We start from the raw sequence: 17452 nt of genomic DNA on the forward strand, positions 1-17452 counted from the left end.
GGAATTCTGCCCCTATTAGAGGAAAAGAGGAAGCTTTTTCAAACTCCTCATTATCTGGCGCACCTGTTGAGAAAATTAAGGGCTTTTTGATGATATGCATAGCCCTGAAGAATATCGAAAAAGTAGTTTTAGGGTTTCGCCCCTCCGATTCCGCATTTCGGAGCCAATTGGGTGTTTTAAACATGCTTCTAACATGTTTCCCAGCTTGGTACACAGAAAGTTGTTTTCTCGATAAATGGTACTTGTACAAATCACAAAAGTATTTTTAAGGATTTCACGTTGCGGCGCCGCTAAAACTGTGCAAATCATTTTTATTCCTCACACCAATGATGGATAGAAATGACCTTACCGATGACGTCAACGTTCAGCCAAACTGCTGGTTCTAGATGCTTCAAATTTTAGGAGCACATTCCTATTAAGGTTTAGGAGCTAAATATGGCTGAAAGTTTTTAAAAATTAGAAAACAACACTCCTGAGAGAGTGAAAAATGCAAAGGCATTTTTTCACAAATTTCCTTTTTATCGTAGGCCTGTGCCTACGATACAGCTTTCTCTTGATAGAGGTAACTGATACAAATATCAAAGAACTGCTTTAAAACATTTCTTTATTACATCCACCTATAGGGAGCCTCACAAATGTCGGAAGAATTGCGTGATTTTCAGACGTATTCATGAACTATTCAGCTCTCTAATATATTCAAATAGGTTTTGATTAGAAATGCTGCTGATACGTCTCCAGAGCCAATTTCACGATTTTGTATCATGCAGCAAATATACAGGCGAGCGGGCTTTCTTGAATGCTTTCTACAGGATGTGGAATTCAGTTGAATTTTCGAGCGTTCGAATACCGCGCGCCATCGTTTGAGGCTTTCCGTGACCACACACCTCCTGTAGGAGCCTGTGTTATTTATTATATAACTGTGAATGATGGTTATCCAGCCCACGTATGGAGATGGCATTGGCCACGGGTGGAGAGAAAGAAATAACTTTCATTGTCATGAAGAATTAGGGTGCAATGGGCGACACCCAATAGGTCTCGATGACTTCAGCCGCTCGAGTAACGGCCGCCTTCTCGAGCTGGGATCCCAGAGGCCCAACACCTCCATTCACTAGTCCGTGGAATTTTTGGAAGTAATGGGTCTTCTGCGACAACCCATCCTTGGTGTTGGACCTCGGAACTTTCACTGCAGCGGCCTGGCATAGCAGTCGTTTAGGCACACCATCTTTGTAGAATTTGTTTCAGGATAGCTCTAGCAAAACACGTGTTTCAGTCCTTCCACACAACCACACGCCTCTGGTATGAGACCATGTATAGACGGCGGGCAGGAGTTCCTGATTGCGTGCAAGTCCACGTTGATTTAACTACTTATGGCACGTGAGAAATTATTCCATGTGTGTTATAACTGGGCATCACCATGTGCTACCGCTAGTAAATACATTATGTAGTGAAAAAAGACGCCGCACTGTTACATGGCGGAAACTGTATAAAAAATAACCAAGACAAAATTTTCACTCCTTTGCCCGACAGGAATTTCAAATGGGCTTCCACAGGCATTGTGGCGGAGCTGCAGTGTACTAGAAGAGAGAGGTGTGTCATTAGGGGCCGATTGGAGGGTCCCTTTGCGAGGAAAATTTCTGCTGAGGAACTCAGAACTGTTAGCAGCGCCCCTGGTGGCGGCTGCTTACCAATCGGTTTAAGAAGTTTTGTTTGTTAAAGTAATCCTTATTTATTGCCCTAAATAGTCTTACTTCTTTACTTCAATATATCATTTTTATAAAACCCGTCAAAAGGCTGTTTGGTTTAAATTTAAAACTTACAGGTGGCGCTGGCTGCAACAGGAGTTCATTGGGAGCGCCTCCGCTTCGTGAAATGTTTTTCACCGCAAAAACGGACCCGCGCCTTCCATTGGTTTTCCCCCCGCACGACGCACCTTACCTTCTGGTTCACTGTAGCTGAGCCTAGGATAGTGTGACAAACGGGGCTAAGCATAAAATACGATGCTGCGCTGATTGCAAAAAAAATAAAGACGCATTCCGCGCTGTGATTGTGGATGACCAGCGGAATTTTTCAAGTGTAACCAGGGTCATATTAGCTTTGTTGCTATGATCTTGAACGGACGGGCACACTCGCAACTAAGCAATCTTCGATACCATAAAATAGGTGCACGTACGCCGCTAAATGATCATTTGGGCTGAGCCGCATAGGTGTGGCATCGGGAGCAAAATGACTTCCACAACAAACGCGTAAATCACTCCATTTTTTCGATTCCAAACCTACACGCGGAAGCCATCCATTTACAACTGCGCTTCCCTGAGCATTTTAGATGCGAAGCATCTCATGCTCGGGGCTGTGTCCCTCCCTCCCTCGTTGTCGTTATCGCTGTCCGCACTCTACTGCGCATGCGCGTCCCTTCAGCCCCGTGAGCGTTTGGGCTGACGACCAGCGCAGTCCACTATAAAAAGAAATCGTTAAGCGGCGCCCGGTTTCGATCCCATGACTCTCTGGCCGCAACGGGAGGTACATGGCGCTCTCCCCACGGCGCTACAAAACGAGACATAAGCATGTGCTACGAACGCGCCTTATGTTCTTCACTCATTCAAACTACGTCAAGAAGCTACTGATACAACGAAGGCACGTGAAGCTGAACGTCAACGGAAACGATGAACTGAAAACTAATGGGAACTTCCGTCGACCCCATGGCTGATTCGCCTACTACCCAGGGTTCCCCTACGGGAAGATGGTTTACTTTGAGCGTTTTACTTCCTCCTCGCCTTCTAAAAGGGCATGTGTTCTCACTGCTAGAGGCGACTTAATTCTCGATTCGTCTGCGCCTCCCGGTTACGATGTCTCTAACTGGTCTCCTAGGCGCTGCGCCGCTGCTCGTTTCCATTTGCTACTGCCGAGTTAAAGCACGCTGTATGGAACGTCTCGTGCGATACAACACCATGAATTTGAAAGGAAATTATTTAATTATTTTAAGGCAATTAAGGCAATTAACACCGTGAATTTGAAAGGCAATTGCGGTGTGGACATAGTGTGGCGTGGACAAGTTGCTTTAGATTTTTTTTTGTTGGCAAACATGCTCTGTACAGATACCCAAACTGTCTATATCTTATCAGTAAAATGTACACGCACCGCTGTTCAACGGCAGAGAGACAAGTCCTCGGCAGGCGATTTAGCCTTTAGTCTCTGTTCCTGTAGCCCACTTTGTATTTTGGTTTCTTCGAATAAAGAATGAATGAATAAAAATGCAAGGTAAACTTCCATAATAGGCTCGGCCTAAAAACGTATAAGAGCCTACACACTAAACTTTCTTACACCCATTTTGGCCGGAAAGGGTGTGGGAATGTGTCCCATGGCGAACACCCTAATAAAGTGTTGTGACGGAAAAGAAGCTGTATGGATAAAAAAGGGTGTTCGTGTGAACACCCTAAAAATGGTGTAAGGTTGCTCAACACCCTAAAGTAGTGGTGTGGCCAGGGCAGCAGCTACGCGTGGCAATATGAATCGGCGGAGCGCGCAGCATTCAACACAAACAGTCAAAACGCACAAGTTACAGTTGGAACATAAATGAATTGAGCAAGGAAACGAACGGAATGCAAGCGGTACATGCAGTACATACTTACTTAGTAATACGTATGCTGTTCTTGCTTTTATATCCAGCGCAGAAAAGCCCCCCGACAGAGTCGGTGGACTTGTCGCAAAAAACAAATATTTTAGCGCTAATTTTGGAACTGTGGATTTTACTATAGAATATACAAATGAATACGCAAATTTTCAATAACTTTTTATTCACGACTTAGTTATGTTTCATAACTTATTGAATTTTATTAAATCGCAAACAAATCTTCCCCACCATCTCAACACCCTTCGAAAATGGTGTTCATTATCTCAAAACCTTTTTTTCCAAAAGGGTGCAAAGCTGCAGATTAGGGTGTTCGAAACAAAGATAAAGGGCGTCAAGACAAAAGGTGTAAGAAAAGACCGTCAACTAAGAAAAAAGGTGGAGACCTCGAACTTTGGAGGCATTATATACCTATTTACATGGGTGGACTAAACGGGGGGTGTTTTGTACCTCACGATGTTTAAAGCAATATAAATTGGCATAATTTATTATCAGTGAAGCTGTTTAAGCTTGAGCTAGTGTAGGTGGCGTTAGCAAAAAAATAGAAAAAAAGAACTCCGGCACCTGTAAAGCGTGCACCCCCACAAATAGCGTATTATAAAAGTGAAGTCGTCGTTCGAGCTTGTTAGTGTGAGCACAAGGGGTATATGCGTATGCGCACTTCTTGCTTTACCATTTCAAATTTACTAGTCTTTTTTTTTATTCTAAAAGGCGAAAAAATTGGCACAGCTTGCAATAGTGGTGCAAGGCTAGGGAAACAGTATAGCGGGGGTCGACCAAGCTTGTTTCCCCAGGGATCTCCTGGCAGGGGGGGGGGGGGGGGTACACAGTAGAACAGCTTTGTAAAATCCGGTAAAACGTGGCCTCATCACCCTTAAACGGTAATCCTAGCTTAGTGAGAACAGTGCAAAGTTTCGCAAACATTACAAAACTTAGCAACACCGGAAGAAACGAGGTCGACCCCCAGCTCCGCTATTCTTTTTTTTTTTGCAACTGAACACCTGTTTCACGCCGTTTCAACACCCTGCAGAAATCCAATCGTGTTGCAGTCGGTAAACACCCTTTTCGCCATTACACTATAGCCTTCTAGTTTTGAAGGTTGAAGTTGGTGTTTCACGTGCCAAAGCTAAACTTGGGGCATGAAGTTCGCCGCATATGGAAACGAGCGATCATTGCATGCGAGCAATTGTTTTTTTTTGCATTTGAAAAATTATTTCCAGTAGGCAAGTATATGAGAGAATGTCTTGTTCTTTCATCATCATCATCATCACCACCAGCCTATCTACGCCCACTGCAGGGCAAAGGCCTCTCCCATTATTCTCCAATTACCTCGGTCCTGTGCCAACTGTGACCAATTTATCCCCGCAAACTTCTCGATCTCATCTGCCCATCTAACTTTCTGCCGCCACCTGCAACGCTTGCCTTCTCTAGGGATCCACTCTGTTACCCTTATTGACCAGCGGTTATCTTCCCTTCGCATTACATGCCCTGCCCACGTCCATTTCTTCTTCTTAATTTCTACTAATAGGTCTTTAACACCAGTTTGCTCCATGACCCACTCCGCTCTCTTCTTGTCCCTTAATGTTACACCCATCATTTTCCGCTCCATTGCCCGCCGAGTCGTTCTCAATTTAAGTTGAACCCTCTTAGTCAGCCTCCAAGTTTCTGCCCCGTAGGTGAGTACCGGTAAAATACAGCTGCCATACACTTTCTTCTTCAGCGACAATGGTAGTCTGCTATTCATTATCTGAGAATGTCTGCCATATGCACCCCACCCCATTCTAATCCTTCTAATTATCTCTGCCTCATGGTTGGGATCTGTGGTCACAACTTGGCCTAAGTAGATATATTCGGTTACCACTTCCACTGCCTCGCCACCTATCTCAAAACGCCGTGCTGTCCCGAGGTTATTGATCATTACTTTAGTTTTCTGCATATTAATTTTCAGGCCCACGGTTCTACTCTGTTCGCCCAGTGCGGAAAGCATGCTTTTCAATTCGCCCCCGAGTTGCTTAGCAAGGCAACGTCATCAGCAAATCTGAGGTTACTGAGGTATTCTCCATTAACACTTACTCCCACCTGTTCCCAATCCAATGTTCTGAATACTTCTTGTAAACATGCTGTGAATAACATTGGAGAGATTGTGTCTTCTTGTCTGACACCCTTCCTTAAAGGTATTTTACTGCTCTCCCTATGGAGGATGATGGTTGCTGTAGACCCACTCTAGATATCCTCTAGTGTTCTTACATAATGCTCATCTACCCTCTGGTTCCGTAATGCCTGAATGACTGCTAGGGTTTCGACCGAGTCAAATGCTTTCTCATAATCTATGAAGGCTATATATACGGGTTCAGTATACTCAGCGCACTTCTCTATCACCTGATTGATCGTGTGAATATGGTCCATTGTTGAATAACACTCACGGAACCCTGCTTGTTCTTTAGGTTGACTGAAATCTAAGGTTGCAGAGATTTGGTTAGCGATTACCTTGGTAAATACTTTGTAGACGACTGACAGTAAGCTGATCGGCCTGTAATTTTTCAAGTCCTTCATGTAGCCTTTCTTATGCATTAGGATGATCTTCGCGTGCTTCCAAGAATCCGGTACCATTGCGGTCATTAGGCATTGCGTATACAAATTTGCCAGTTTTTCAAGTACAATTTCTCCGCTATCCTTCAAGAGGTCTGCTGGTATCTGACCCTCACCAGGTGCTTTGCCCCCTTTCATTTCTTTCAAAGCATTCCTTACTTCTTCGGTCGTTACTGGTGGGATGTCTATCTCCTCTGAACTACTGTCTCGTTCGGCGTTATCCTGGATGTCCCGGCTACTGTACGGATCCCTATAGAACTCCTCGGCTACTGTGCCTATTCTATCCCTATTTGTTATGACATTGCCTTGCTTATCCTTAAGTGCATACATCTGATTTTTCCCCACGCCAAGACGTCTCTTCACTGCTTTCAGGCTACCTCCGTTCTTGACAGCGTATTCGATACTCTCCACATTATACTTCCGTATGTCAGCTGTCTTGCGCTTATTGATTAACTTCGAGAGCTGCTAGTTCTATTCTGTCAGCTGCGGTAGAGATTGTCATGGTTTGCCGTTTCCTGATTAGACCTTTCGTCTCCTGTGAAAGTTTACCAGTATCCTGTCTAGCCATAGTGCCCCCGACATCTACTGCACACTCCGTGATAATGCGTGTAAGGTTGTAGCTGGCTTCCTGTGTCGTCAGCTCGGCTTCCTCGTTAAGAGCGGAATATCGGTTCTGCAGCGCGATCCTGAATTCTTCTACTTTACGTCTTACTGGTAGCTCATTTATCGGCTTCTTTCGTACTAGCTTGTTGCGGTTCCTCCTCAAATCTTGCCTAATTCGAGATCTCACCATACGGTGGTCACTACACCTTACCCTTCCGAGCACTTCCACATCCTGCACGACGCCAGGGTGATCGCATAATATGAGCTCTATTTCATTTTTGTGCTCCCCATTCGGGCTCCTCCAGGTCCACTTCCGACTCTCCCGTTTACAGAAGAAGGTATTCATTATCCGTAGGTTATTCCGTTCTGCAAACTCAACTAGTAGGTCCCCCCTGCTATTTCTACTGCCCAGACCATAGTTCCCAACTGCGTTGTCTGCAGCCTGATTCTTGCCTACTGTAGCATTGAAGTCCCCCATAACTACGGTATACTGTGCTTTTACTTTAGCCTTATCCCATTCCACATCTTCATAGAAGCGTTCCACTACTTGGTCATCGTGGCTGGATGGGGGCGCGTAGCCCTGCAGCACCTTGAGCTTGTACCTCTTATTGAGCCTAATTACAAGACCTGCTGCCCTTTCGTTAATGCTATAGTATTCGTCTATGTTGCCAGCTATGCGTTTATTGGCTACAAATCCCACTCCCAGCTCTCTTCTGTCCTCTAGACCCCGGTAACATAGGACGTGTCCATTTTCCAGCACCGTAATGGCTTCGCCTGCCCTCCTAACCTCGCTAAGCCCTATTACATCCCATTTAATGCCCTCTAATTCCTCGAACAACACCTCGAGACTTGCTTCTCTAGATACGGTTCGCGCGTTAAACGTTGCCAGGTTCAGATTCCATTGGCGTCCTGTCCGGATCCAGGGATTCTTAGCACCCTCTGCTCCGTCACAGGTCTGACCACCGCCGTGGTCGGTTGCTTTGCAGCCGCTGGGGACTGAGGGCCGAGGGTATTTGGTTAATCTTGGGTTAATCTTGTTGAGGGCCGAGGGTTAATCTTTTTCTTTACAGTGGTATTATTCATCCAAGCATGACCTTATTCAATGAACAGCTGAACAACTTTTATACACCCTTTCAGCACCGTTAGAAAAAAACAGCCGTTTTTCACACAACAAGGGTGTAAAGCTAGGAAAAGGGTATTGAGATTCAAGAAAAATGGTGTAAAGGACTCCCACCACCTTTTCCCACTTATGCTACACTCTTTTTGGATAAAATGGTGTAAACAAGATTAGTGTGTAGCCTAACCCATTTGATAGGCTGTAGGTTTTAACGCGCCGACTGTTCAGAGGCGATGAGGCACGCAGTAGTGTAGGCCTCCGGATTAATTTTCACCACCTGGGGTCTTTAACGTGCGCCGACATCTCGTACACACGGGCGTTCTTGCCTCTCGGCTCCATCAGAAAAGCGGCCGCCCCGGCCGGGAATCGAACCCGCGCCCTCGTGTTCAGCAGCACAACGCCTTAGCCACTGAGCCACCGCGGCGGGTGTGGACTGTTTCTCAGGTCACGTCAATTTTCTAGCCTTTCACGGCTCGCGCGCTATCTGTTGGAAACTTTTGTTAGTGTTCAGCGTAGAATGTCGTCCCAATAGGCTCGAACGTTATATACTGTGCATTCGTGTGGATAAAACGTCGTTTTTGAAGCGTTATTTTCTATTGCAAAAATCAAAACCAGGTTTTCTTTCAAATAAAATACCACTTGTGTATTGACGTATTTCTCAAATATGGCAAATGTTTCCTTTTTGCTTAGCACTGATGACATACATGAAGTTGGCTCCTAACTTAAAATTTTGGTAGGTATTTTGCCATTTAAACTTCCTTTCAGACTTCCCGTAACTTTTCTCCCTACGGCTCAATTAGAGACAGACAGACAGACAAACAGACAGACAGACAGACAGACAGACAGACAGACAGACAGACAGACAGACAGACAGACAGACAGACAGACAGACAGACAGACAGACAGACAGACAGACAGACAGACAGACAGACAGACTGAATTTTTCGGGTTTAAATAGCCCAAGAAACGCTATCGTTTTTTAATGACGCACACCCGGGAAACGGAAGGGCATCGGCTCGTAGGACCATACAATAAGCGCCTGCTTCCGCCCCATGCGTTCGGAACGTATGCTTAAGCTGTCAGTGATTATTCCGCGTTGAACGTCGGAAGTTTGCAGAAGGTGGCGGCCTTGCGCTCGCTTTTTGTTTAATCCGCTTTCTTTTCTTTGCATATCCATTGCAGGTGTTCTTTCTTTTAAATAAGCAGGGGACCTACTGTCCAAAAGCGTGAATCGTAGGCTTTCTTAAAGACGGTAGTCTGCGTTGGCTATACCCAAAAGGAAAAAAAAAAGGTCTGTCTGTCTGTCTGTCTGCCTGTCTGTCTGTCTGTCTGCCTGTCTGTCTGTCTGTCTGTCTGTCTGTCTGTCTGTCTGTCTGTATGTATGTATGTGTGCCTGTCTGTATCTCTGTCTGTCTGTTTGTCCCCCTATAGAGCCATCCGGCCAAAAGTTCAGAAAATGTTATCAGCAGGTTTGTATAGAAAAGACATGTCCAACCTTTTAAATAAGAAAGCATAATTAATTGTTGACAAAATTATCCAGCAAGAAGAAACCATTACCGAATTTTTCGCAAACCAGCAATAAATAGGTTGTACTACTATGAGTGTTCTTTTAATTGAAAATACATGGCCGCCCAATTGTCAACATAGGAAGAAAAAGGGATAGAAACAATGTTTGGCGAAGTGCAAAATAGCTCGCGCTGGAACCTCGATCACGACGCTCGAGCGCGAGTCCAACAGTGGGCAAAGGTCTCAAACGATTGCTTGTTAGCAATACGAGAGCAGGAAAATTGAATTCAATTGACCAAATCTATTACCATTGGAGGAGTGGGACCCGAAGGGAAGAGCGTGAGCAGTAGGCGAAGAAGAGACAAAAGACCGGTACACGGCAGAGGCGGGAAAATACCGTCTTCTTTCGGCTATATTTACAGCGAAGCGAACAGGTACGGGGGCAGTTTTTCTCCTTTTGAGCACCGTCATTAAACCAATGCAGTTTTCATATTCAGTGTGAGTCGGCGGTGTCTATTGATTTACACGCGTGGATGATAACTGATAATTTTTGGCTATGGCAGAAGGATACGTCCTTATAACGCTGCGTGTGTATGTTGCATAATAAGCGCGCCATATTGCAGTAATCAGGCGCAATTTCTGCTTATGCGGTCAAGCATTGTTAGTTACAAGATGTCTGCACTTGGTCCCCGTAGAGCTGGTATGCTCCACCTACAACATGAATTTCCTAATCTCCCTTCCTAATTTTCTAATTTCCATCCTTCAGTCATGACCCCCTTGTCCTCCTTTAAGGCGAAATATTGAATGTGTCAAAACACCCTATGCGTATCCCAGCCCCGGGAAACGGAAAACCACGGGCTTGGCAATTTGAGAAAAAAAGCTCTTTTAAAGACGATAGTCTTTCTTGGGCTCCTTAAACCCAGAAATTTTGGTCTGTCTGTATTTCTGTATGTCTGTCCGTCTGTCTGTCTGTGACTCGATTCAGCCACCCGGCCAAAGCAAAACAATGCCTGCCCATTAGTCTTATATAGTCACAACTAAATCTACCCGTCTATGTCCGGTGTAAGGTTCATACTTGTCGACATTGTTGAAGAAGAACAAGACATTACGCAAATATGAGACAGCAAATCAATACAGAAGTGATATTTGCAGTGTTCCTTTATAAAAAAAAATCAAACATGCTTGCTTTTGCGAAATTAAATACTTCATCAACTGCAGAAAAAAAATTCACTTCGCCGTCGCCTACTGTCGCCCGCGCCACTATAGCTTCTTGCGCCATTTTAAGAAATCAACCGGCAACAGTTACGGAAGGTTCCACTAGATAGGTTCCACGTTCTGCTTGCAACGCACGTGGAGCAGGGAAACGCGGTTCTATAAACGTTGAAGTAGGGCGCCTCGATTAACGCGCGTCTCCGCCGTACAGCAGCGTTGGCATCGAGACACCTGGTTTGGAGCAGTGGAACCCGGGAAATTTAAAATGATTTAAGCAAACCTTTGGCGTCTTTGCCTTGGGAGGAGCGCGACGCAAGAGGAACAACATGAGAGGTGAGCGGTAAAGCGAAGGGAGGCATTTACTTCGCAATAGCCGATAAAGACTATCGTCTTTTGACGACATTTGCAATGAAAGGAGCAGATACGCGGCCAATTTTTTAACGTCACAACCGTGCACGGCTACCTTCATCTATCGCTCACCCCTGTCGTTAAGTTCAGAAAAAACGATGGTCGGGCCGGAATTAAAACGATAGAGATAACGAGGATAAGCTTTCTTTCCTTCACTGGCGCAAGAGAGTGTTTGCGCCCGATAGGGTACAAGAGTTCATTATCTCTGCGTACGGCCGGCACAGACGTCCGCGCATTCCTATTTCCGGACGTCCCACGCATGACGTAGCGGGACCTAGTTGCTGATGTACAGTCGGCCAAATCTTTAGCTGGCGTGCGCGAGCGGCGACTTTTCTGTGCGTAAGCGCCATATGACGGAGCCAAGTTGCAAACTGTTTGAGACTAAGCGCATGCCCAGAAAGCCGCGCTCAGTTGTGCCCATCGTCTGCTAGGCTGTTCCTTCCTTAGCGCGTCACCACTTATGAGCGCACTGCGAACGATCCAGTCGGCGTGGTAAAGCGAATGGGTTTGCTCTTATTTTATTTTCCCAAGATTAACGTTGCGGCAATCAATCGAGTAAATTTAAAGATACGCCGAACACGCCCAATCATGAGATAAGCCGAAGAACATGGGTTACTTATTTCTTCTTTCGGTTTTTTTTTTCTGTAGATGTCTACTTTATAGCTTCAGCACGGGCACCAATCTGTAAGTTCGCTGTGAAACCTCGAATCAGTGAAGCTGCTCTTCAGGTTGTGCTCGCGGCAATTCGCAACAGTCGCCAAAATGTAACCCCGTATATCTCAAAAGGCAAGACAGACATCGGGATGTTATCGAAAAGGGTAGCTATGTAGCAAACTATTCTTTACTCAAACATTTACTGCCAGGGTTGCAATGAATATTCTTCGTTACGGTCACAAATATTGCATCACGTTGTTTGCATCTGAACGAAACAGCACATAATGCGTTTTTAAAGCATTTAATGATCATGCGCTGCATACTGGCTGATACGCAAAAAATAACGGTGAAGGTGTGTAGCAATATGCGGCTTGCACAGGTCTTTCAGGTGAAGTCGCCGCCAAGCTCTATTACGGCAGACATGCGGCGTGGAAGGGAGTCCTACAGTGCGGGTACGAGGTCGGTGTCGGCCTTCAGCACTTCCCACTGGCTTTTGATGGCTTCCCACAACTCATCAGAAGTAGCTGTGTGGAGGCCTATTTTTGACAAATTCGCTTTCAAAATTCCCCAAACGTTCTCCAGTACATTCATGTCTGCGCCCTTGTGCGGCCAATCGAGCGCCATCACACCAAGGCTTTCGAGGTGCGCTGTCACTCGGTGTGCAGTATGGATTGGGGAAAGGTCATGCATTAGCAGAAAATTTTCGGCGCTGTATGTTCCATCCAGCACATGAGGAAGCATCTGATGATCTATGATTGCTATGTAATCTTCGGAGCACAGCCGATCATGAATGCGGTGGAGGGGCCCGAGGCCATCTTTCGTGACAACCACCCACACGTTCACCGATCTTCTGCCACTCGCCTTGACGTCCTGGACGTAACGAGTATCATACCTAAAAAAACAGTGTTAAATGCAAATTATTCACCGTCACTAGCAAAACTAATAATACGGTATGTAAGACAACACGCCACCGGGTGGAAAGCCAAAAGTAAAATGATTTACCTTGTAGCGACTGGCCGGTATACTTTTGTGTCTGGTCCCACTGGGTGCAGAAGCTGCTTTCGTCTGTGAACGCGACGTTATGCCAGTCATCAACTGTCCATTGGAGATGCTTTTGAGCGAAGGCGAGTCTTTTTGTTCTGGCATTGTCAGAGAGTAGGGGTTTCCGCGCAGCAATCCTGTTTCTCATCCCTGCTTCTCTTAGTCGTTGCCTAATAAGTTCATTAGAAACATTTAGGCCAATGATAGCCCTTATCTCACCCGCTGTTATGAACGGATTGTCACTCACACAGGAAACAATCTGTAAGTCCTCTTCTTCGGTTGTTTTTTTGGTGAGGCAGCGAGGAGAATCTGCAACCCGGCCTTCGTCCCGGTAGGCACGTATTATTCTTCCCACTGAAGCCTCAGCCACTCTAGTTGCTTGAGCGATTTTCTTTTGTGCTAAGCCGCTCATTGACATTCCTATAATTTGGAGTCTTTTCGCTTGAGGTATTCTGGGTGGCATTTTGGTGACTGCCGAAAACTGCTGCGAGCACAACCTGCAGAGCAGCTTCACTGATCATAGGTTCACAGCGGCCTTATAGTTTTGCAGCCACGTTTAAGATATCAAGCACGCATACGACTGATAACTGCCCTTAATACACACGAGAAGGCGTTTACGTCACAAGGTAAAAAATGAATAAACCCTATTCTTCAGCTTATCTCATGAGTCAGCGTGTTCGGCGTATCTTGAAATTTACTCGATTGATTGCTGCAACGTTGATCTTGGGAAAATAAAATAAGAGCAAACCCATTCGCTTTATCACGCTACCTGAATCGTTTCCAGTGCGCTCATAAGTGGTGACGCGCTAAGGAAGGAACAGCCTAGCAGACGATGGGCACAACTGAGCGCGGCTTTCTGGGCATGCGCTTAGCCTCAAACAGTTTGCAACTTGGCTCCGTCATATGGCGCTGACGCACAGAAAAGTCGCCGCTCGCGCACGCCAGTTAAAGATTCGGCCAACTGTACGGGGCACATTTTTGTCGGTTCCCGCGTTCTCGGGGTTGCGTCGAGGGGTGTTTTATCTATAGCGCTACGATACGCAATCGGCAACCACTACACATCGCACGCACGTACGCGCCATACCACCAATGCTGGCGACGATGGCCTCGCTATTTTTGTTTGCTTTCAAGCGGCTTCGTTATCTGCTTGGAGCGTCGGCCATAGAGAAATAAAAAATTAGAAGAGTGGACACACGGGCTTATCGCGGCCGAGTGGCCTGACTCGCGCGCCGTCCGGCAGTCGGCGCAAGTTGTTAAAAACTATATATTTAAAATTAAGCTAACACACAATATTATACTTTTAAAATTTTGTTACACATTAGACTACACATTTTTATTTGTGTAATAAGTTGAATGGCTGTCAATGTAAATTTTTGTGGCTTCTTTGCGCCAAGCCTGGCCAAGCCGCAAGCGCAAGCCGCCATTTGGGTCTTTCGGCAGCATTTGCACGTGCGTGTCTGCAGCCTCGTGCTAACCTCTGTTGTTGAGAAGGAAACGCCTAGCGCTTTATTTGCGACATCGGTTTTGCATCCTGAACGAAAGGTGAGACTTTCTTTTTTAAAGTGCTGGTGTGGCGTATCATATTTACGTTTCCTTGTACTGCAAACGCTGCGAGCACTGCGTAACCTCAGGGAATCAGGCATAGCTAGTGCTGCGTCTTTAAGATAAGCGCTTTGGAAACGCCCCGGAAAGGCGTAAGACACCATTTTTTAGCTGGACGTAATGGTATTTTAGGCTGGTTGTGCCGTTTTATCTAGCGCTGAGGGATGCCAGCGGTACGCGCCCGTCGTCGCACGTAGCGTTTTACGTGCCGCGAACGACGGCTGTGAGTTGCGGAAGTGGCCGGCCGGCCGGCGGTCCGTAGGCGAAGCAGGCGTTGTGCGCTGTCGCTGCACTGAATTACGTGAGCCGCAGGCCGCGTTGTATTATACTAGCTAGCCATTGCTAGCTTGGCCAACTGTTACTGCTATTATGGCCGTGATGCGCTGCAAAGCCGTCCGGGCTAACGTACACGGCGAAGTAGCCGTATCTGCATTAATTTGGCTTATCTGGGCATAACCAGCAGCCGTACACTCATCGTAAGTTTTACACATGGGTGCATACCAAGCTGCCTGCGTACAAAGCGAACCCGCTCGCCGACGCCGATAACGCGCGCTCGTCGCTTCGCTTTGGCGCGCCAGGTACGGTAAAAGCGCGTCTTTCGTCGGCAGATAACAGCTTTGCTCGAGGCGGGGTGAGCGCGCAGTGCATTGAAACCTTCAAATTTGGTCTTCGTTCTACATCGTATATCAATTCCGGTATCGCAGGCATTGCATACAACTGTTCCACACTTGCCGTTTCTTCAAGCGTTTGCTCTCTTTTTTCTGGTCGTATTTTGGCTAGTTTCATTAAACACGTATTGCGCAGATTTCACCTATTCAGTCGGAACTGTGTGTTTCTTGTCATATCTTTTTAAGGCATGGCCTTTGGCGGTCAGTAGTACTCAGTACGACGCTCACTGCTGCTTGCCATGGTGCTCACACAGCGCCCAAATATACTTTCGCCAGGTGCCCGTTCTCGGGATGCGTTTCTTTCGCGAGCCCGTGGGGCAACAGGTTTGTTTAACGTTCAGCTCGCTCTCGCTCTTCGTCCTGATTTTACAAAAAAAGACAAAGGGATTCAGGCTATGTGAGCAGCGTTATCATTCTTGTTAACCCAAACAATAGGTGAATTGCATTAAGAATGTGCCTAACCAGTGTTGTGAAATTACAAAGACCCATATTTTAAGTGTTGCTAATAGCTTGACCGCATGATTGCTGAATAGAATAAGAGAACTTGTGTTTTAAATAGGTGGCATGCACTGGAGGCAATATTTGAATACTAGTTGCAGTGAAATTTACAGACTATTCGCATATCATCTGTCATTGCAAGCAGTTTGTGTACTATAGCACCTATCACCTGTGCAGGTCTACAGGTGCCCTCAAGACAGAGCCTACCAGCCAGCTGCATTCGTCATACCAAACATGGTGCAAGCACTTCATGAATCGTGCCCTCACAGGACTCACAAAAGTGGCCGTGCCAACTGTTCTCCCAGAGTTATTCAGTTGTATTGATGACTGTCTGCAATGCTTCTTGCTACCTTATTGATGCTTCTGATGAATATTGCAACTGTATTCCATCTATTGAACCTTGCCATTAGCACCTAAAATCTAACGCAAGTCTCGGCACTCAATAAGGCGTGACCACTGAAAAGACTATCGTTGACTCAGGGAACAAACGGTTTTTTATCACTGACATGCCTCATATCATTAAAACCACTAACAACAGCGTATACAGTCTCCAAACTCCACTCGCAAGTTATTGTTGCTGCTAGTTGTAATATTGTGAAAACAGTACATTCACAAAAACCCTTTTACATTATGAAGACTGCCAGGGTAAGAGGTCATGCTAAATGTCGTTGGTCACCATACGTGCTGCCTGTTGTCGGACTGGCCTAGATGAAGAGAACTATGTTGGGACCTACGTTGTCAAATGCTTATGGGATTCTGTAATGTGCCACCATTGTCTCATACACGAGAAGCATATATTGCTTCCCTGTTTCTTATATTAGACTGTTCGTATTGACAGCGGAAGGCATGAATTTGTGTGCCTTAATCGAGCCTGGAACCTGTCGGTTGACTACGTGCACGTACCTAAAATATCCCCGCCTGGCCCTTTGCCTTTACTGGGAAGGCAACGCTTTCCGAAGGTAACCCGGCTTCTTGGGAAAATGCACCCTTGCAAGGAACCAATAGGAAGTTGATTTTTTTCCTCTTAACCTTTTGCGTGTGCATCTCCACATAAATGGGATTTCTGTTCAATTACTGCTACTGATTTGAAGTTGCCCCGAGGCAATAGATCTCATTAGCGTTCATCAAATAAGCAAGGCCATCAAAGCCAAAGTTTTTCCCTTTCACATCCTAACTGGAGAAATTGCCAGACTAAGAAAATTATCTGCGGAGATAGTGGTTGTAAACAGTTGCAAGTATCCGAGTGTCTAGATTATGTTATGGTTGATATTTTTGTATGACTGCAACAGCGCACAGAGTCTGAGGGTGTCGTAGATACAAGTAAACCTGTGGATGGCTGAGTTTCTGGGTTTTTCTGCATTTTCAATTACCGTGGAGAAAAAATCCTTTGTGTGGTTGTGATACCTTTACTTGTGCATTTTTTTTTCATTCCTGGAAACGTATTTTCCTCTCACTACTGTGTATTGTCTCTGTTGTGTATTACTCACTGTTTATTATTATATGTGTGTTGCAAAGAATGATGACAATTTGAACTTGTTCCGTTTAGTGCCATGCAATAAATATTTCTTCATTTATGATGTGTCTCTTTTATGTGTCTCGGCAACATTTGAACACGCGACAGAATTCTTAACCAAGTGTGAGTGGTACTGTAAATTGCAATTTCACGTTTTCAGAAAAAGGTTTTTTTTTTTGTAAAAGCATACGGGCATTATGCCTGAGAATGATATATTCAAATAAACACTAATTATTGCATGAAAGCGTCCAAATACCGTACCGATGCCCGTCGCCGTGAGCAGCGCTTTTTAGTCCTTCAAACTACCCGCCAAAATCGGTGTCCGTGAAACCGAAACCAAAAGTGAACGAAAGTATGGTTAGTAGTTTGGCTCTCCGTCCGCTCGGTGCGCTACACTACAGTACAGTCATTCGGCC

At 45.6% G+C, this 17452-nt stretch overlaps 1 long non-coding RNA gene across 1 annotated transcript; it reads left to right on the forward strand.

Annotated features, from left to right (window-relative positions):
- The first annotated feature begins 13952 nt into the window (after positions 1–13952).
- Positions 13953–17097, forward strand: LOC144147338 (uncharacterized). The gene is made up of 2 exons (XR_013317892.1): positions 13953–14297; positions 15701–17097. It is a non-coding gene; the product is annotated as an uncharacterized LOC144147338 (long non-coding RNA).
- The last annotated feature ends 355 nt before the right edge of the window (positions 17098–17452 follow it).

This window comes from Haemaphysalis longicornis, unplaced genomic scaffold (genome assembly GCF_048455015.1).
Source record: "Haemaphysalis longicornis isolate Haplotype H1 unplaced genomic scaffold, Haemaphysalis longicornis Haplotype H1 scaffold_7, whole genome shotgun sequence".
Lineage (NCBI taxonomy): Eukaryota > Metazoa > Arthropoda > Arachnida > Ixodida > Ixodidae > Haemaphysalis > Haemaphysalis longicornis.